The sequence below is a fragment of the Lutra lutra genome, chromosome 2 (genome assembly GCF_902655055.1).
Source record: "Lutra lutra chromosome 2, mLutLut1.2, whole genome shotgun sequence".
Lineage (NCBI taxonomy): Eukaryota > Metazoa > Chordata > Mammalia > Carnivora > Mustelidae > Lutra > Lutra lutra.
The window spans coordinates 168,772,011-168,788,917 of record NC_062279.1 but is presented as its reverse complement, the minus strand read 5'-3'; positions in this window follow the sequence as shown (position 1 = coordinate 168,788,917).

Sequence of the window (16,907 nt, the reverse complement as noted above, 5' to 3'; positions counted from 1 at the left end):
GTCAAGTTCATCTGGTCCAGCGTGTCATTCCAAACCTTTGTTTCCTTGATGATCTTCTGCTTAAATGATCTTTCCATTGCTGTGAGTGAGGTGTTAAAGTCCTCTACTCTTATTGTATCATTATCAATAAGTTTCTTTAAGTTTGTCATAAATTGAGTCATATATTTGGCTGCTCCCAAGTTAGGCACATAAATATTTACAATTGTTTGATCTTCTTATTGGTTAGACCCCTTTATTATGATATAGTGTCCTTCATCATCTTTTAGTATAGTCTTCACTTTAAAATATAGTTTTTCTAATATAAGGATGGTGATTCCAGCCTTCTTTTGATGTCCATTAGCATGATAAATTGTTTTCCACCCCCTCACTTTCAATATGGATGTGTCTTTGGGTCTAAATGAATCTCTTGTAGGTAGCGTATCTGCAGGGCTTTTTTTTTTTTTTTAATCCATTCTGATACCCTATGTCTTTTGATCGAAGAATCTAATCCTTTTACATTCAGAGTAATTATTGAAAGGTATGAATTTTGTGCCATTGTATTGCCTGTAAATTTGTTCTTCCTGTAGATTGTCTCTGTTCCTTTCTGGTCTTTGTTACTTTTGTTCTCTCTGCTCAAAGAGTCCCCTTTAATATTTCTTGCAGGGCTGGTTTAGATTAATTTAATTTTGGCTATCATGCCTAATACTGTTTTTATCAGTTTGCATACAATCTTGGTAAAACAATGTAGATATTTGGTAAGACTATGTAGACATTTTATTTGATATATATTTAAAGGTTGGAAATTACTATAACCTAGTTTTATGTATATATTCAGTTTTGGTGGTAAAAGTTACTTATTTTTACTTAATTATTTAATATAAACAAATATTCTTATGATATATTGTTTGCTTCAGGAGAGGAAGAGGAGAGAATGTTCTGGTTACTTGGGTCTAAGCTAATTAAATTTTGTTTTACTTGGCTTAAAATATTACTATGTTTTAAATTAGAAACCTAGGAACACATTTTATATTATGTTTTAATTAAATTTTTAATTTTGAGATATAGATTCATATGTGTTTTCAGAAATAATACAGAAAGAACCTATGTACCACATAGCCAGTTATCTTAATGTTAACATTTTGCAGAACCATAGCACAATATCAAAACCAAGCTGTTGGAACCCCTGGATGGCTCAGTCAGTTAAGCATCTACCTTCAGCTCAGGTCACCATCCCAGGGTTCTGGGATCAAGTGTTGAATTGGTCTCCCTGCTCTGAGGAGACAGCTTCTCCATCTCCCTCTGTTGCTCTCCTTTCTTGTGCTCTCTCACCCTCTCTGTCAAATAAATAAAAATCTAAAAAAAAAAAAAAGAAAGAAAAAAAAAGCAAGATACCGACATTGACATTGAGATATTCAAGGTGGAAATCATTTCCATCACCACAGAAATCCTTTGTGTTCCCTGTTTATAGTCATACTTCTCTCTCTCTCCTTTTCTCTTCCTTACCCCAGGTAATCACTAATTTGTTCCTCATTTTTCTAATTTTCTTATTTTAAGAGTGTGGTATAAATGGAATTGAGACTGGCTTTTTCTTTTTTAAGTTTAGCATAATCCCTGAAGATTTATTCAAGCTGTTTGAAGTATCAATAATATTTTCCTTTATATTGTTGTTTAGTAGTATATGGTATGGAAGTATCACAGATTGTCCATTCATCATTTGAAGTATATCTGGGCTGTTTCCAGTCTTTCAGTTATTGCTAAAGGGATATAAATGTTATGAACATTCATATACAGGTTTTTGTGCAGGTAAAAAATTTTATTTCTCTAAGGTAAAGTCTCAAGAATGCAGTATGGTTGATGCATATTTAGTTTTATAAGAAACTGCCAAATATATTTAGAGTGGTTGTACCATTTATGTTCCTGCTAGCAACATATGAGTGATACAGTTTGTGTTGATCTTGTATCCTAAAACATTGCTGAACTTACTTATTAGTCATAGGAATTTTGTTTTGTTTTAATTTATAGATTTTTTTAAGGGGTTTTCCATGTAGAGAATCATGTCATCTGCAAAATAGGGACAGTTTTGTCTCTGCCTTTTCAGTCTGTTTACTTTTTATTTTTCTTCCTTATTGCAATATCTACAACTTCCTGTACTCTGCCAAATATGATAGATACATTTTCTATGTTAGCCTTAGTGTAAGCATAATCAGTCTTCAATCATTAAATATTATATTCACTATATGATTTGTGTAGATGGGTCTTTATTAAGTTTAGGACATTGTCTTCTATTTCTAGTTTGTTTAGATTTTATGTGAAACACTTTCTGCATCAATTATTATGAACTTAGGGCTTTGCTTTTTTAGCCTATTGATGTGATAGGTTATGTTGATTGATCCTTGAATATTGAACTAGCTTTGTATATCTGAAATAAATCCCCTTAGTCATGTATCATTATCTTTATACATTGCTAGATTCTATTTGCTAGTATTTTGTAGTTTTACATGTAGGTTCATGAAAGATAATTAGTCTTTTTTTTTTTTTTTTTTGGTTGTTGTTCCTCCCACCCTCCAACCCCAGTTTTGGTATCAGAATAATGCCAGTCTCATGAAAGGAGTTAACAAGTATTCCCCCTTCTTTTATTTTCTGAATTATATAGTTTCCATTTATATTGAGGTTTACTTACAACAATTGTATTCTGTACTTCAAAGGCTACATTTTTCTTCCATTGTTTTCTGGTATCATATCAATTAGTTTTCCATGTTTTAAAAGAACATAGGAAAATACAAGAAATATTGTCAAGGAGAAAGGAATAAAATAAAGGACTCATAATTAAGGAATAATTTCTTTTTCAAAAAGAGTTAATCATTATTTTCTAAGTGTTGAAAAAATAACCTGCATTGTCAATAAGATGTAGTTTCCTATCTTTTCATTTTTTCATTGTGAAAAATATATATAACATAAAAGTTACATTTTATCTGTTTTTAAGTATACAATTCAGTCATATTAAATACATTCTTATTATTGTGGGACTATTATACTTATTTAGAGCACAGTCAATCTTTGGAAGCCAAGACTGCACCTAACCCCAAATAAGATTTCCAATAAATTGTGTTCTGTAAATTAGAATTTTAATCCTGCTTGAGGCTGGCAGATGGTCATTGACTACACAAGGTATTTTGAATAGAATGGATAAAAACATCATTTCATTTTTTAAAGCATCATTATAAAAAATGAGGTCTTTGGTTAGGTTGTTTTAACTTAAAAATAATTCTATAATAATGTAAATTCTTCTGTCATTTTTAATTGTGTCACAGATATGATCTTTCCTATTATTTTGGAACATCTTAACTATCCATTTTCTATGATTATCTTTATTTATTTTGAAAGAATAATTTGGCATATAACCTTGCTTCACACAATTATTATTGGCAGTAAAATTATCAAGAAAAGATAGGAGTCCACAATTGCCATCGCATTGATTTCAATTGCTCATTTGTCTTGTCAGTACTGTAGGTAAAATTAACACCATGTCCTTAATCTATTACTGTACCTTACTCTTAATTTTTGTTCTAACTACCTCTTCAATTCTATTGTTGCTAGAAACTGGTTTTTATTATTTCCTGAAGGCAGATGAAGTGTCATCATTTATACTTTTTCTTCATTTTATCAGGTCTCATTTTGTTTCTCCCAAATACTTAAAACCTTACCTAAACCTGAAATCTGAAAGAAGATTTGAGACAATTCCATGAATAATTTTAAAAAATATATACATACATAAAGACAAAATAATGGATGAAATTAATATATCGTTTTGGTTGTTGGGGTTGAGGAGAGTGGTAAGGATCTTAAGTATTTCCAACAGCCAAGGTTTATAATCATTCAAAAATCTTCATAATGATCCTTGGAACTGCATGCTATCATCTACATTATGTAGGTTCAGATGCAAAAATACAAGGAAAAAAGTTGCCAAAAGCACTTTCCTTTTGAGGCAGCTGGTATTTTAAATTATTTTTATCATATTTAATCAATTCACTTTGTTAAGAAAAAGTAAATCTATAAAATAGAACAAAGTATGTGAAAAACAAAATCTTACTCAGTTGTATAAATTCATTGTGTACGTAAGAAAGTAGGTTAGTGGCTATGTGTGCCAACATATATATCTCTTTATATTTAACAACATGCTTTATTAGCATTTTATTGTAGAGAATTAGTGTGTTGTTCAATCTTATTTTTTTTCCTCTTCATATAAGTACATCCATCATTTGCAAATGGATGAAAAAAAGTTTCTTGTCCCTTCTCAGAGTCATTGTAAATTTTTAAGATAAGAACTCTCCTTAATTACAGGGTCAAAGAACAGATGTTATGTTATTCTAACAGAGTGGAATAGGCCTACTCTGAGCAAAAACTGTATATAGGCTTTTTATTTAAAAGTTGTTGTTGTTGTTGTTTTTTTTAGATTTTATTTATTTATTTGACAGGACTCTGAGATCATGACCTGAGCCGAAGGCAGAGGTTTTAACCCACTGAGCCACCCAGGTGCCCCTATTTAAAAGTTTATTTCAGGTGCTTAGAGAGATAAAACAAAAGTGGAAGAAATATGGAACATTATTTGAAGACTGGAGGTCAGAGTTTGGAAAAGAAAACAAATAGGATCACTTGAGGTATGGTAGCATGAACTATGCTTGAGTATAGTATTCAAGAGACACAAAAATGTCTCATATAATTATCTCTTATAAAACCTTTGACTCTAGAAAAAACTTTTAAGTCCCTATTTCTGAGTTTGGCCTCCAAATTTGAAAGGCCCACATGGAATGAAACTTTGTAGGAAGTTCATTGACTTTCTAAATTGTGGTGGCCAAACTCTGGGCCCTTTCTCAGTGTTCTTCACTATGTTAGGCCCAAGACTCTGGTACAACAGAAATGAGCAACAACTCAAATGAACTCATCAATCTTACTAAGTGGAATTCTCTAATAGAATTTAATTTGCTATTTTTATGAAAACATAAATATCACATGTATTGCATTATTTATAACTTTCTTTAACTAAGAAGATTAAACATAAAACAGTAAGCAATTTATTGAATATTCTCATATAAAAACATGTAGAATGGCAAAATTAACAGCAACTACTGTGATAAAAATTGTAATCAAGTCATTATTCAAAATGGAAACTCAAAGTCCAAAAACTTCAATTACTTTAAAAAAAAGCTAACTCTTCTAGTGATGGTAGCTCCATGAGCCAGAGAAATGTGCTCTAGGTTTTATATCATCTACTCAGTTCCATTATGTGAAAGACAAAAAGTGATGTTACTTTAATGAAATGTGAGAACCCATTTGCTAAAACCCTTTTGTACGTGACAGTGTTGTCAGTTTCACGTAAGATCATTTTCTAAAATAACTTTGCATCCCCCCAAGGTAAATGCGCCCGTTCCCACTTCACAAAAAGGCAACGACACTATTGAAGGAAGCTCCCACCTTTCCATTGCTATTATTAATTCAAATGTCTACTGTTATTAATCCAAATACACCATCCCACTTTAAACATTATTGTGAATGCTTATTGTATATGTCCCATTACATTAATCATCTTTCATTTGTCAATGTTATGTTTGAGTTCTTTTTCTATATTTTCACTCGTTAGTGAAAGAATAGCTCCAGTTTTGTCTCTACTCCCCTGGGGAGTAATTTTAGTATTTACTGTAGCAGATTCAATCTGGCTAGCAATAACTTTCTATAAAAGTTAGTTCTTGTCCAAATGGTAATGGCTTATATAAACACTACAAAGTTCTTCATGAGCTGCTCATAGTCTCATCAGATTTTATTTCCATCTTAGCGTGTAATTGAAGTAGAACTATAATTACTTATAGATTTTACTTTTTGATTGATTCTAAGTATTTTATTTATGTTTGGCATTTTGTATTTTTTTTAATTAAGGTGTAATAGATATACAGCATGTTTGTTTCAGGTATATATGTATATACACTGTGCATATGTGCATATACTGTGAAATGATCATAAGTTTAGTCATCACCATTCCCCACAAAAAGTTAAATTTTGGGGGGTGCCTGGGTGACTCTGTTGGTTCTGTTGGTTTTGGCTTAGGTTGTGATCTCAGGGTCCTGGGATTAAGCTCCAAACTGAACTCCACACTCTGTGTGGAACTGCTTGAGATTCTCTTCTCTCTCCCTCTTTCCATCTTCCCCCCACACACTCACTCTCTCTCTCTCTCTCTCAAATAAACAAATAATTCTTTTAAAAAGTTATATTTAGGGGAGCCTGGGTGGCTCGGTGGGTTAAAGCCTCTGCCTTCAGCTCAGGTCATGATCCCAGAGTCCTGGAACTGAGCCCCACATTGGGCTCTCTGCTTAGCAGGGAGCCTGCTTCTTCCTCTCTCTCTCTGCCTGCCTCTCTGCCTACTTGTGATCTCTGTCTGTCAAATAAATAAACAAAAATTAAAAAAAAGTTACATTTTAAAAATTTTTATTTGATGAAAACTTTCAAGACCCACTCTCCTGGCAACCTGCAAATATGTACTACAGTATGTACTACAAATATGTACTAAATAAATAATATTGTAGTCCATGAAAATGGACTGTTGTCATCATGCAACACTATACATCCCCTTGACCCATTCATTTCACAACTGGAGGTCTGTACTACCTGGCCACTTTCACCCATTTCACCCCACTGCCAAACCTCCTTTCTCCAGGCAACCACTACTCTGTCCTCTCTATTCATAAGTTTTGTTTATGTACTTTTTGTTTTTTAGGTTTTTTTGGTGTTTTGGGTTTATTTTTTTTTTGTTTTGTTTTGTTTTAGATTTCATATATAAGTGAGATTATATGGTATTTATCTTTCTCTGTCTTATTTTATTTAACATAATGCTCTCAAAGTCCACTCATATTGTTGCAAATGTCAAGATATCCTTCTTTTTTATGGCTGAATAAATTTCATTGTGTTTCTGTGTGTGTGTGTGTGTGTGTGTGTATCACATTTTCTTTATTCATTCATTCATTCACTGATGGACACTTAGGTTGTTTCCATATTTTGGCTACTGGAAACATGGCTGCAATGAATGGAGGGGTTCATATAGCTTTTCAAATCTGTGTTCTAATTTTCTCTGGATAATTGCCCAGAAATAAAATTAATGGGTCATATGATAACTCTATTTTCTTTTTTTTTTTTTTTTTAATTTTTGAGGAAACTTCATATTGTTTTCCATAGTGCCTGCAACAGATTACATTTCCACTAACAATGCACAGGGTTCCCTTTTGTCTGCATTCTTGGCAACAGTTGTTTGTACTTTTGATAATAGAAATTCTGACTGGTGTAAGGTAATATCTCATTGTGGTTTTGATTTACATTTCTCTGATTAAATTAGTGATGTTGAGCATCTTTTCATGTGCCTCTTGGGCATCTGTATGTCTTCTTTGGAAAAACTGAGACCCTCTGCTTATTTTTTAATTGAATTTTTCTTTCTTCCTTTTTTTTTTTTTTGGAGTTCTATGAGTTCACTACATACTTTAGATATTAACCCCTTATTGAATATATTATTTGCAAATTATTTTTTTTTCCCTTCAGTAGTTTGCCTTTTCATTTTGTTGATAGTATTTTTTGCTATGCAAAAATTTTTTCATCTGAGGGAGTCCTACTTGTTTCTTTTTACTTTGTTGCCTTTGCTTTTGGAGTCAGATCCAAAAATAAAAATAAAAATAAATCATCAAAATTGCTGTCAGGGAAATTACTGTTGATTTTTTCTTGTAGGATTTTTAGGGTTTCAAGTCTTAAGCTCAAATTTTTAACATATTTTGATTCATATTTGTATATAAGATAGTAGACTAGGTCCATTCTTTTGCATGTGGTTGTTTAATTTTCCCAACACCGGTTATTAAAGAGACTATCCTTTCCCCATTTCATATTCTTACTTGCTTTGTTGTAAATTAATTCACCACAAATGTGTGGGTTTGCTTCTAAGTTCTCTGTTCTGTTCTATTGATATATTTGTCCATTTTTATGTCAAACCATATTATTTTGATTATTATAGATCTATAATATAGTTATCAGGTAATGGGATGTCTTCAGCTTTCTTCTTATTTCTCAAGATTGTTTTGGCTATTCAGGGTCCTTTGTGATTCCATACAAATGCTAGGATGGTATGTTCTATTTGTGTGAAAAATGTCACTGTTATCCTGACAGGAATTACATTCTTCCAATCCATGAGAATGGGATATCTTTCCATTTATTTGTGTCTTCTTCAATTTCTTTCATCACTGTTTCATAGTTTTTAGTGTATAGGTCTTTCACCTTCTTGTTTAAATTTATTTTTTAGGTATATTATTATGTCTGATGCAATTTTAAATGGAGTTGTTTTCTTGATTTCTCTTTCTGATAGTTTGTTGTTAGTGTATAGATTGTAACAGATTTTTGTACATTGATTTTTGTACCTATGACTTTACCAAATTTATTAGTTTTAAGATTTGTTTTTTGTGGAGTTTTTCAAGGTTTTCTATATACATTATCATATCATCTTCAAAGAATGAATTTTATTTCTTCTTACCTAATTACTCTGGCTAGGACTTCCCAAACTATGTTGAATAAAGGTGATAAGAGTGGGTATCCTTGTTTTCTTGATCTTAGAAGAAAAGCTCTCAGTATGATTTTAGCTGATGTTACTACCTAGGGTTGGTAGCCTGCCAATAACTGTCTTTCCAATTTTTACAGTTCTGTGGGATGCAGAAACACAGGCCCTGTGGCTACCAGAGCTGGGTGATCAATGAACATCTCCTGTGTGGACTATGCATGTAGTCTGGCTTTGGCAAGACAGGTTAAGAGTTCAGGACCAGGGCACAACGCTCACTTTCTCTGCATTGCAGGAGGATTCAGGGAAGTGGCATACCTTCCAACACTATCAAGATAGAGCGAGAGAACAAAAATGGTGTTTGCCAACACTTCTGTCCCCAGGAGAGCCCCAAAATTTCCCTGTCCCTTCAGCAGATGCTTTAAGGTTAGCAAATAAATCTCCACATATAGGTTAGGCACATTTTAAACTGCTGCTTTTGCACTAGACCCCAGTGTGAATGAGTCAACAAGCAAACACTTTAAGAGAAGCATCTCAGTACCTTACCAGCACTTTGGGTCTCCTGGATGTGAGACTGTTGGTTTTCAAAGCCAGACATTTTGGAAACTTGTCTCTACTGGAGCTCCCAGATTTTAGGGTGCCTAATGTGGGACTTTCTTAGGAAGAAGCTCTGGACTTGTGAGCTCTAAGATGCCTTCCAATTGTGGGTCCCAGTGCCTAGCATGGGGTTTGGACAGTTTGCACTTCTGCCTCTCTTAAACATCTCAAGGTGATCCTTTTACTATTTATTGTGAAGAATCTGTTCAGCTAGTTTTCAGGTATTTTCTTTTTTTTTAAACTTGTTTTATTTAGATTCAATTAGGTAAAATATTGTGTATCATTAGATTCAGATGTAGAGTTCGGATATTCATCTGTTACATATAACCCCCAGTGCCCATTGCATCACGTGCCCTCCTTAATGTCCATCATCCAGTTACTCCAAACCCCCACCCACTTCCCCTCTAGCAACCTTCAGTTTTTTTCCTATAGTTAAGAGTTTCTTATAGTTTGTCTCCCTCTCTGATTTCATCTTATTTTATTTTTCCCTCCCTACCCCTATGATCCTCTATTTTGTTTCTTAAATTCCATATATGAGTGAAATGATTTGATAATTGTTTTTCTTTGAATGTCTTGTTTTGCTTAGCATAATACCCTCTAGTTTCATCCATATCATTGTAAATGGTAAGAGTTCATCCTTTTGATGGCTGAGTAATATTTCATTTTATATATGTACCACATCTTCTTTATTCATTCTTCTGTTGATGGACATCTGAGTTCTTTTCATAGTTTGGTTCTTGTGGACTTTGCTGCTATAAACGTTGAGGTACAGGAGCCCCTTTGGATCACAACACTTGTATCCTTTGGTATTAGACCATTGCTGGATCATAGGGTAGCTCTATTTTTAACTTCTTGGGGAACCTCCATACTGTTTTCCAAAATGGCTCTACCAGCTTGCATTCCCACCAAGAGTGTAAGAGGGTTCCTTCAGATTTTTTCTAAATGGGGATGCCTGGGTGGCTCAGCGGGTTAAAGCTTCTGCCTTCAGCTCAGGTCATGATCTCAGGGTCCTAGGATTGAGCCCCACATCAGGCTCTCTGCTCTGTGGGGAGTCTGCTTCCTCCTCTCTCTGCCTGCCTCTCTGCCTATTTGTGATTTCTATCTGTCAAATAAATAAATAAAATTTTAAAAAAAAGAGTCAGATATTTTCTAAAGGATATTGTTCCATACATAGTTTTGGTATGTCAATGGGAGGAGGTTGCTTCAGGATCTTACTATGCTGCCATCCTAGACTATCTCCTTTGTATGGTTTTACATGATGTATTATTTAATGGAACAACCTTGTAAAGAAAATGCTTTAGAAGTAACACTGATAATAGGGCACCTGGGTGGCTCAGTCATTAAATGTCTGCCTTCGGCTCAGGTCATGATCCCAGGGTCCTGGGATTGAGCCCTGCATCGGGTTTCCTGCTCAGCCGGAAGCCTGCTTCTCCCTCTCCCACTCCCTCTGCTTCTGTTCCCTCTCTCGTTGTGTCTCTCTCTGACAAATAAATAAATAAAAATCTTAAAAAAAAAAAGAAGTAACACTGATACTTATAAAGAAGAATATTCTTCCATCTCCTGAATGAGAATTTAAATACAAAGTAGTTGTACAAAGACAATGATCAATGATGCCTGGAGTGCTACTATGTACTACCCATTTGTGTTAATAGACAAATGCATGTCAAGATTACATGGTGAAATAAAGATGTGATACATTCAGTCAAAATGATGGAGTTTGAGGTTTGTAATTGTGATGAATAAGGAGTTTCGTGTAATCTGTATCTGTTCAACATAAAAACTGGTCTCTTTCTCTAAAAAAATAGAAAGAAGAATATTCATCAGTTCTGTACATTGCCCTTCTTACTCAACTCAGAGTTCTCAGATGGGTAAAAAACAGAAAAACACAGAGGAATGCCATTAGAGGACAACATGTGCCATATGTTCTGCTTAGGGTGTCAGAAGGATTTTTTTTTAAGCTATGTGAATTTAAGGGCATAAATAAGCATATCATGGAAATATAATGGATTAAAATGAGCCTTTAAAATAGCATTGAGTAATTGCAGGCATAGGTACTAAGAATACTGTGCAATTAGTCTAAGTGCTCTGATAGAACACAACAACATGGAATGAAAGTAGCACAAGAAATTGAAGAAACCAGTGAACCAAACAGAGAATAAATGGAGGTGGCATATTATATCTGGGCTGTACTGAGGTGGATCAATAGCCTTAGTACCCCAACTCCAGTTTTCCTCCTTTTTAGAGATGAAAAATACTGTGAGTAGATATAATTCATTACATCTTCTAGGAAATTTTCACCTTTATTCCAACCTCCTTCCTTCATTAAGTGCATCAATGTATATCTTAAAGTTCATTTTTAGACAGAATATGTTAATATAATCATTATTACATCTTTCTAAATGAGAGAGCATAAGGGGCACCAGGCATAAATTAATTTAAGTTAATCTCACTAGTGTATTCACCATTACAGAAAAATGTAAAGCTTGGTTTTGTTGTTCTTTCATTCATTTGTTAATTCCTTCCTTCTTTTTCTCTTCACTTGTCTTCTCTCTCTCTCTCTCTTTTTTAATATTCTTCTTAACTAAGATAAAAAGCTAAGAGAGATTTATTGCCCACCTATCCTTGGAAAGAGTCCAAGGATAGTTTTTATTCCCTGTCTTGGAGAAAGGAGCATAACTGTAATTTTCTTAATTATGTGAGGTGCCACAAGTAAAAAGGTAGAAGCACTAGCTCAGTTCCCTGTGGGAGCATCCACATCTGTGAGAGTTTGCACAATTCTTGAATTAGTAAGCTTCTCAACAGGGGGGAACTAAGCTTGTTATTCTATTTTGGATCTGAGAAAATGTTTCAAATTTACCACTGGCATTCTGAAAATGCCTTACCAATCACCTAAGCATTGTTGTGTAATTCTGAAATGTGCTGAAAGAATGTCGACAAGATAGATTTTTGAAAAGTAGGTTTGACAATAGAATTCAAATTAGAGGAATTCAAACCTCCTTTTTTTTTTCACTGTACACATTTTTATAAATGTTCTTAAAAGGAGATGCATAGTTAACTTCATATATGGCATTTGAAAATACATAAGAGGTTACAGGTATTTTTATTTAAATAGGTATTTTATTTTTATTAAAAACTTTTTAATAATAAAGAAAAGGAGAAATACACTTTTTTGTTCTCTTTTTTCTTATAAAATGATTAGTCTGTTACTCTGCAGAGTTTTAAACTGCAGGTTACAGGCATAGAAATTTGGATATGTCTATATTCAGTTCAAAAGAAGAAAAAAAGAAATGTAAAGAGGCAGTTAAGCACTTATCTTCCTATTCATTGTCAAACTGCAGCAAATGCAAAATACTGCTTAAACTTCAAGTAATACTGAGAACAAAAAAGGAATCATATATGTTATATCTGTTCAAAAATAAGTTTTGATTTGCTCTACATTTTGGGGGGGGTAGAAGGAAGTGGAACATGTTTGCAGGTCTGGCACTAGAAAGAGAATTGTTGAAAACTGTGTTGAGTTCAGTGAAAACTGGTGAACCATATCCTCTTCAGGGGTGGAGAGGATAGACACACCCATCAGAATTGTTTTGGGCTGCCCCCCAAAAGAGAAAACGTGCTTATTGTGGGTTAAGCAAATAGGGGTTTATTTTTTCTTATAAAACAGGAATTCCAGAATTAGGAGTTACAGTCATTATTTAGTGGTGCATGGGTGGAAAGACCAAAGTTTTTCCCATAGGGTAGGAAGGTGGGTGCTAGATCCTTAGGCATCCTGTTGACATTGAATAGGAATGAGGAAAATGGCCACATCTGAATTCTGCTCTCTTATTCAGGAATTGAAATAACTTTCCTAGAGACTTCTCCAGCCAAAATCAAAGTAATGTCAATGAGAACTGGTCATATATGGACATAATTTATGAGGGTGACAAAAAAGTGGGAAATGACATTGTAGAGATTGGTTTTGAACAAGCAAGATCATTGTCCTGGCCTTGATGTAAAATCAAGGTCATGTTAGCATGAAAGAAGAAAAGAATTGGGGTAGAAAACTGAATCCCTAATTAGATGAAATAAGTTGGAGTAATTGTGGAAATGGTAGACCTTAACAATTAGTGGGAAAGTTTTCCACTGAGATTAGAAGTAAGTAGAAATGTTGATCTATTTTTGGTAAAAGGATAGATCTTGAGATAATCCATATCTTCCTATCTTCTATTTAAAAATGTAAAGGAATTAAAGTGATTCAAAAAATATGAAAAAGAGCAATCTGGAGAAAAGGGAGATGCATTGTGTTTAGGAGAAGTGTATGCAACTTAATTCTTAATGATAACCTGAGATTATTTAGTTGGAGACATTGGACTTTCTTCAGTAATTGCACATATAACAGAGTTGACAAATTTTTTTAAATTTATTTTTTATTTTTATTTTTTATAAACATATAATATATTTTTATCCCCAGGGGTACAGGTCTGTGAATTGCCAAGTTTACACACTTCAAAGCACTCACCCCAGCACATACCCTCCCAATGTCCATAACCACACCCCCCTCTCCCAACCCCTCTCTCCATAGCAACCCTCAGTTTGTTTTGTGAGATTAAGAGTCACTTACGGTTTGTCTCCCTTCCGATCCCATCTTGTTTCATTTATTCTTCTCCTACCCCCTTAACCCCCCAGGTTGCATCTCCACTTCTTCATATCAGGGAGATCATATGATACTTGTCTTTCTCCAACTGACTTACTTTGCTAAGCATGATACCCTCTAGTTCCTTCCACGTCATCGCAAATGGCAAGATTTCATTTCTTTTGATGGCTGCATAGTATTCCATTGTGTATATATACCACAGCTTCTTTATCCATTCGTCTGTTGATGGACATCTAGGTTCTTTCCATAGTTTGGCTATTGTAGACATTGCTGCTATAAACATTCAGGTGCGCGTACCCCTTTGGATCACTACGTTTGTATCTTTAGGGTAAATACCCAGTAGTGCAATTGCTGGGTCATAGGGTAGTTCTATTTTCAACATTTTGAGGAACCTCCATGCTGTTTTCCAGAGTGGTTGCACCAGCTTGCATTCCTACCAACAGTTTAGGAGGGTTCCCCTTTCTCCGCATCCTCGCCAGCATCTGTCATTTCCTGACTTGTTAATTTTAGCCATTCTGACTGATGTGAGGTGATATTTCATTGTGGTTTTGATTTGTATTTCCCTGATGCCGAGTGATATGGAGCACTTTGTCATGTGTCTGTTGGCCATCTGGATGACTTCTTTGCAGAAATGTCTGTTCATGTTCTCTGCCCATTTCTTGATTGGATTATTTGTTCTTCGGGTGTTGAGTTTGCTAAGTTCTTTATAGATTTTGGACACTAGCCCTTTATCTGATATGTCGTTTGCAAATATCTTCTCCCATTCTGTCAGTTGTCTTTTGGTTTTGTTAACTGTTTCCTTTGCTGTGTAAAAGCTTTTGATCTTGATGAAATCCCAATATTCATTTTTGCCCTTTCTTCCCTTGCCTTTGGCGATGTTCCTAGGAAGATGTTGCTGCGATTGAGGTCAAAGAGGTTGCTGGTGTGTTCCTCTCAGGGATTTTGATGGATTCCTTTCTCACATTGAGGTCCTTCATCCATTTTGAGTCTATTTTCATGTGTGGTGTAAGGAAATGGTCCAATTACATTTTCTGCATGTGGCTGTCCAATTTTCCCAGCACCATTTGTTGAAGAGGCTGTCTTTTTTCCATTGGACATTCCTTCCTGCTTTGTCGAAGATTAGTTGACCATAGAGTTGAGGGTCTATTTCTGGGCTCTCTATTCTGTTCCATTGATCTATGTGTCTGTTTTTGTGCCAATACCATGCTGACTTGATGATGACAGCTTTGTAATAGAGCTTGAAGTCAGAATTGTGATGCCACCAATTTGGCTTTCTTTTTCAATATTCCTTTAGCTATTCGAGGTCTTTTCTGGTTCCATATAAATTTTAGGATTTTTTGTTCCATTTCATTGAAGAAAATGGATGCTATTTTGACAGGAATTGCAATAAATATGTAGATTGCTTTAGGTAGCTTAGACATTTTCAAAATGTTTATTCTTCCAATCCAGGAGCATGGAACATTTTTCCATTTCCTTGTGGCTTCCTCAATTTCTTTCATGAGTACTTTATAGTTTTCTGAGTATAGATTCTTAGCCTCTTTGGTTAAGTTTATTCCTAGGTATCTTATGGTTTTGGGTGAAATTGTAAATGGGATTGGCTCCTTAATTTCTCTTTCTTCTGTCTTGTTGTTGGTGTAGAGAAATGCAATGGATTTCTATGCATTGATTTTATATCCTGACACTTTATTGAATTCCTGTACAAGTTCTAGCAGTTTTGGAGTGGAGTCTTTTGGGTTTTCCACATATAGTATAATATCATCTGTGAAGACTGATAGTTTGACTTCTTCTTTGCCAATTCTGATGCCTTTAATTTCCTTTTTTTGTCTGATTGCTGAAGCTAGGACTTCTCGTAATATGTTGAATAGCAGTGGTGATAACGGACATCCCTGCCGTGTTCCTGACCTTAGTGGAAAAGCTTTCAGTTTTTCTCCATTGAGAATGATATTTGCGGTGGGTTTTTCATAGATGGCTTTGATAATATTGAGGTATGTGCCCTCTATCCCTACACTTTGAAGAGTTTTGATCAGGAAGGGATGCTGTACTTTGTGAAATGCTTTTTCAGCATCTATGGAGAGTATCATATGGTTCTTGTTCTTTCTTTTATTAATGTGTTGTATAACCTTGATTGATTTGCAGATGTTGAACCAACCTCGCAGCCCTGGAATAAATCCCACTTGGTTGGGGTGAATAATCCTTTTAATGTACTGTTGAATCCTATTGGCTAGTATTTTGGTGAGAATTTTTGCATCTGTGTTCATCAAGGATATTGGTCTGTAGTTCTCTTTTTTGATGGGATCCTTGTCTGGTTTTGGGATCAAGGTGATGCTGGCCCATAAAATGGGTTTGGAAGTTTTCCTTCCATTTCTATTTTTTGGAACAGTTTCAGGAGAATAGGAATTAGTTCTTCTTTAAATGTTTGGTAGAATTCCCGCAGGAAGCCGTCTGGCCCTGGGCTTTTGCTTGTTTGGAGATTTTTGATGACTGTTTCGATCTCCTTATGGGTTATGGGTCTGTTTAGGTTTTCTATTTCTTCCTGGTTCAGTTGTGGCAGTTTATATGTCTCTAGGAATGCATCCATTTCTTCCAGATTGTCAAATTGGTTGGCATAGAGTTCCTCATAGTATGTTCTTATAATTGTCTGTATTTCTTTGGTGTTCGTTGTGATCTCTCCTCTTTCATCCATGATTTTATTTATTTGGGTCCTTTCTCTTTTCTTTTTGATAAGTCTGGCCAGGGGTTTATCAATCTTATTAATTCTTTCAAAGAACCAGCTCCTAGTTTGGTTGATTTGTTCTATTGTTTTTTTTTGTTTTGTTTCTATTTCATTGATTTCTGCTCTGATCTTTATGATTTCTCTTCTCCTGCTGGGTTTAGGGTTTCTTTCTTGTTCTTTCTCCAGCTCCTTTAGGTGTAGGGTTAGGTTGTGTACTTAAGACCTTTCTTTGTTTCTTGAGAAAGGCTTGTAGCACTATATATTTTCCTCTCAGGACTGCCTTTGTTGTGTCCCACAGATTCTGAACCGTTTTGTTTTCATTATCATTTGTTTCCATGAATTTTTTAATTCTTCTTTAATTTCCTGGTTGACCCATTCATTCTTTAGAAGGATGCTGTTTAGTCTCCATGTAT